Genomic DNA, 6,140 nt, shown 5'->3' on the forward strand with positions numbered 1-6,140 from the left:
GACATTCTTCTGGTATTCCCTGCTTTCAGCTAAGATCCATCTAACATCAGCTACAATATCCCTAGTACCATGACCCCTTCAAAACCCAGTCTGGACTTCTGGCAATTCTCTGCTGATGTGCGGTTCCAGTCGTTTTTGGATAATATTCAGTAGAATCTTGCTTGCATGCGAAATAAATAATATTGTTCCTATATTATGTAATATTTCATGAAATCATCATTCCTTAGTGCTCCATAGTAGTCCATTTTGTGAATGTACCATAATTTCTCAACCCATTCATTTGTTGATGAACATTTGTATTGTTTCCATTTTCTTGTTATTTTTAATTATGCTGCTAATATCACAGGTATGCGTATCTTCATTCATGTCTCTATTCTAATTTCCTTTGGGTTTATTCCTAGCTGTGAAATAGCTGGGATAGATGGGATTTGTAGGTTCAACTTTTCTGAGGAAATTCCAAACTGCCTTCCAGAGTGATTTTACAATCCCACTAGCAGTGCAGGAAAATTCAATCTCCTCTCCAATATCTATTGCTTGCTCTCTTGTTAAACTTTGCTTCTCTTGTTAAACTTTCCTACTGCAGATGGAGAAGAGATCAAGATGTTAACAATTTCAGCTTGCCCAGTTTCACAATTAACACTCTTGGCACCAGCAGTCAAGAAATAAAAGAAGAATTGCATTAGGAAAATCTGCTCTCAGGAACAGGCTAGAGACTACGGTGCACCTGATTCTTCAGGACACGGGTTTTGTAATTACTTGCTATGCATCAGAGAGCTAGGCAATGACTAAAGATAGAAGAATCAATGCCTTTGAGTGTTGGTGTTGGAGAAAAGTACTGAATATACTGTAGACTGCCAAAAGAAAAATAAACATGTCTGCTCTGGAGAGGGTGAAACCAAATTACTCCTTGTAGACAAGGATTTTGAAGTTCCATCACACATACTTTAGACATGTTGCCAGAAGGATCTGGTCCTTGGAGAAGGACATCGTACTTGGAAGGGTGAAGGGACATTGCAGGAGAGATAAATACTGGATGAGATGATTTGACACAAGAACTGGAGTAATGCGGGTAGGTATGTCAGAGACAGTGAGATTGGCTCAGGATAGGGCAGAATTCAGAGTTATTGTGCATAGGGTTTCTATGAATGTAGGCAACTAAATGGTACATAACAACAAAAACAACAGGATGAGAAGAAATCTCAATGTTGTTTTGATTTGCATCTCTCAGATTGCTAGTGATTTTGAGCATTTCTTCAAGTGTCTGTTAGCCATCTGAATGTCTTCCTTTATTAAGAGTCTTTTAATGTCTTTTGCCAATTTTGCTATCAAATCTTTTCCTTGTAGTATTCTGTAAATTTTCTTTATGAGACCCTTGTCTGAAATGTCATTGCCAAATGTTTTTTCCCCAGTCCGTAGGTTTTCTTTTCACCCTATTAGAAAAAGTTTTTGATGCATACAGGGACTTATTTTTTAGAAGGTTCTATTCATTGATTTTTGCCACCTCCTAAATGTGTTTTTCTGACCATGTTTGCAACCCTCATTATGCCCTAGGCTAGGGCTTCTAAGTTTTGCTCCATTTTGTATCTTACGGTTTTGAGCTTTATCCCTAGGTCTCTGATTCACCTTGAGTAGATTTTTGTGTATGGTGTGAGATGTGGATCTTGTTTGAGTTTTCTATAGGTGTATGTCCTGTGCGTTTTTAACACTATTTGTTGAAGAGGTTGTCACTTCCCTATTTGATAGGTTTTGATTCCTTGCTGGTGGTGGTTGTTGTTGTTGTTATTGTGTACCATTGAGTAGGCACGGACCTATAGCTGACCCTCCAGAGGGTTTTCAGAGGCAGTTAGTCACATGGAAGGAGATTGTCATCTTTCTTCCCCAGACCCACTGGTGGTTTCAAACTGTGTGTTTTTGAGACTATAGATGGATTAATTTCTGAGTTCTCAATTCTATTCCTTTGGTTTATGCAATGGTCACTGTACCAATAGCATGCTGTTTTCCTTACTGTGGTTGTTTGTAAGTTTTGAGTTCAGAGAGTGCTATACCTCCCACTTCACTTTTATCTTTCACAAGAGCTTGCTTATTTGCAGTCGTATCTGTATTCATATTGTGTTAAACATCTAACTTGCTTTTAGTAGGATTGTCATTTTCACTGTTGAGTCTTCCTATCCATGAACAGTGAGTATTTTTTCATCTTGTTAGGTGTCTTAGTGTTGATTGTAGTAACAGTGTTTTACAGTTTTCTTTTAAAAGTCTTTAGTGTTTTTGTTAGGTTTATTCCCAAATCTTTAATCTTGTGTTTGGCTATTGTAAATAATATTGTTTTCTTAGTTTCTTTTTCTGTGTTTTTTTTGTTACTGAAGAAGAATACCACTCCTTTTTTTTTATATTCAGCTTATATCTTGCCAATCTACTAAATTAATCTACTAAGTGTAACAGTTATTTTGTTTTCATTGAATCTTTGGAGTTTTATTTGTACACTATTATCATCATTATATGTTGTTTGTTGTTATTTGCCATACAGTCACTTGTGACTAATTAGTGACTCTATCTACAACAGCTATGAACCCTGCTCTATCGGTGCCAACTTTGTTTTGGACTCACCTACCCCCATTACTGTAGTCACTGAGTCAATCCATCTCATTGAGGATATTTCTCTCTTGAGCTGTACCTCCACCACCCCAAGCAACATGCAAAATGCCCAAAGTATGTCAAATAAAACTTCAAAATCCTTGCCTCCAAAGAGCAACCTGGTTTCACCCACTCTGGGATGAACCTGTTTATTCTTCTAGTAGACCATGGTATATTCAGTACTCTTCTTTAGCACCAAAGCTCAAAGGCATCAATTCTCCATCTATTATCCAGTCGTTGTCCAGCTTTCTGATGCATAACAAGTAATTGCAAAGACCATGGCCTGGATCAGGTGCACATTAGTCTCCAGACTGACATCATTGCTCTTCAGTACTTTGGAGATGTCGCTGACAGTAGACTTTCTCAATGCAATCAGTCTTTTGATTTCCTGGCTGCTTGTACCAAGAGTGTTAATTATGGAGCCAAACAAATTAAAGCTGTTAACAATCTCCATCTCTTTACTGTCTATCACGATGTTGTCTATTGACCCAGTGGTGAAAATCTTTGTTTCCTTGATGTTGAGCTTCAAATCTATATTGAAGGCTGCAGTCCTTGACCTTCTGCAGCCAGAGCTTCAGGTCCTCTTCAGTTTCAGCAAGCAGGGTTATGTCATCTGTATAACACAGATTTTTTTTTATGAGTTTTCCTCCAATCCTGATGCCACATTCCTCCTCATACAGCTCAGCCTCCTGGATGATCTGTTTTGCATATAGATCAAAATGATATGGAGATAGAACAAATCTTATCACATACTCTTCCAGATTTTGAACCGTGCAATGTTTCCTTGCTTTGTTCTGATTACTACCTCCTGGTTCAAGTATGAAGCCTTCCCTAATTCTAGTACTTGGCATTTGGACTTAGAGACTCCTAAACTCAAGAGAGATGCTGGCAGCAGTGTGAGGCATTCAGAATAGCAGAAGCCCAGAAAACTTGAGGCATAAACCATCATATCAAGGACTGGATAGGGGGAGAGAGGTGTTGAGTGATGTAGATGGGAGTGGAAGGGGATTCTGGTAGAGCAGGAAAAGGAGGCCGTCAAGACATACGTGCCAAGGATGGGGAGTAGCACTGATGCATCTGTAATTGGGGAAATATCTCCTTTCTGTAAAATAGTTGTCTGTCTAATACTGTTCTAAATCTGAGCATTCAAAGTAAGACACACTAGAAGAAGAATTGGTCATCCATTTCCAAAATAATGGACTTTTGTAAACCATATGTATGATAGAGCACATATCACTATATAGCAGTAGTTGTACTATTTCTTTGCCAATTTAGTTGTCTCTTATTTCCTTCTCTTGTCCTATTGCCCTAGCACATTGCAGTAAGATCTTGAAAGACACTTTTAATGGAGAAATGGATCAGATTCTTAAATTGTTACATATGCAAAAATAATGCCCTAATCACTCTTCAAGCTCTGGTGTCTTAGTGGTGAGGAACAGCACTGCCAATGCAAAGGTACATAGGTTGAATATACCAGTTTCTAAATAAGAGAAAGATGGGCAATCTCTTCCCATGAGATTTACTCTCTCTGAAAGTCTGCTGGAGGGTCAGCTATGGTTTATTTTCAACCCAATCGTATACAATAACCACCACACTTCATTGCCTTCTACGCACATTGAAAGGTAAAACCTATACATCTCCTTGCCTCTTAGTCCTAGCTACTGGCTGACAGAATCAACTGCACTTTCCTCTCAGTCCTCCGCATACTTTACACAATTTACAAAGTTAATTTATCACCCTGGCTGTATTAAGGATCTTTTGTTTGTTGGTTAATTGATTTGCTTGGATGTATTGAATTATTTGTAGCTTGTTCTACTATATACACCCTTACCTTGCATATCAGAAATGCTTACTAAATATTTGTCTTTTTGAAAAAAAATGAGAGGGCTTTAACTTCCACTGTCTATCAGGTCTGCATTTATTTTCCTTCTTGCCCTTATTTGAATTTTTACTTGAAATACAATCTCCTCAGTGATATTTAAAAAAATAATTTAAACAATGAAACAAGAAAAGAATAAAAAGTGAAAAAAAAAGAAAATAAGTTACCTGGATATATTTACACAATGCACCTTTTATGAACTTTCATAAAGAAAAAAAACCCTCATAATGTTCTCTATTTTTGTTGTAAATTGGGGAAGAAAGTATGATGTGGTGAAAATAAATCTGCAACATCTACACTGGAGCAATTGTCTGGTTATACTTCTTAAGCCTGCTCCATGATGCGTGCATGGGTTTATATAATGCTCACAAACGTGCTTAACATCATTACTTAGAAAGTGTTCATATTTGGCTTAGTCATGCAAACAGTGCCTTCATAGCATCATGGGTTTTGCTGCAATGATTTAAAACTTCATTGCTGTATTTTATCTTTGTCTCATTATTTTGCATCAACTTCCTTCCATTGCATTATTTAATAGAATTTTACCCATACATGCCAATATAAAAAGGCATTTTTAAAATTTGTTCATATTATGGAGCCAGTAGATAAGAGTTTACCAGTCTTTACCCAGAGCATGAACATTTATCTCCACTTTGCTTTGAAAATCATTTAAGGCTCATCTTTAAGCTGTCTCATTATTCCTTTCAGAAATATAGTGTCGTATAACAGCTAATCAGGAAATTCAAAGTGTTTGAAGTATGCTAGGAAAAACAGATGTTTGCTATTTAAAGTACTGCAGATGATTGTTGTTTCTTTTTCTAGTCAAAAGACATTCAGATGCACTAAATAAATGCATTGTCTTTAAGTGGGCATCCTTCTGTGTCATGATAGTGAGAAGACTTCACTGCTAGAGTTAGAAATGAGACTATTCTGCTAATGCTCTGCTTAACTCTTAATTTTTCACAGTAGGGAAGCTTGAGTTAGGAAAACAACACTAAATTTCACTCTTCTTAACCTGATATGAAAAATAAGCAAATGACAACAGCAGTTAGGGCTGGTTGTTTTGAAATACTGGCATGATAAACAAATTGAACTGTACATTTTTGGTTTTATGCAAAATAATCCAAGTTGATTTTGCAGAAAAACTAAATTCTGTAGGTAAATGTAGGCACTAATGTAAACTCTACAAAGAAATATGAGGAAATAATTGCTATTGTTAGGTATCATTAAGTTAAAACTGACTTATAGTTGATCCTCTAGTGGGACAACTCATCACATAGAAGGTGATTGCCCGTCTTCCTCCATCAGAGCACCTGGTACATCCAAAAAAATTCATAATAATTGTCAATTTACTTGTAAAAGAACACCAGCCATGATCTGATTCAATTCCCTGAGTTGAAGTGGCAAACAGAGGTCTAGAAGTCAAAAGGCTTAATAAGATGGTCTCTTAAAATTAATGGCATTGAATCTGCACCTTTTAGTTTTAAGTGTAGAGTCCTTTTCCTCATATTTATGTAATGTAATTTTCAGTAAATCCGTCATTTGAGATTTTGGTGCAGGTCATTTCATTTTAGTGCTTGCTGTATGATCAAGCAAGCTGAGATTGCGAGGAAACTAGCTTCTGTTCAAT

This window comes from Elephantulus edwardii, unplaced genomic scaffold (assembly GCF_000299155.1).
Source record: "Elephantulus edwardii isolate Elephantulus edwardi_28Jun2011 unplaced genomic scaffold, EleEdw1.0 scaffold00069, whole genome shotgun sequence".
Taxonomy (NCBI): Eukaryota; Metazoa; Chordata; class Mammalia; order Macroscelidea; family Macroscelididae; genus Elephantulus; species Elephantulus edwardii.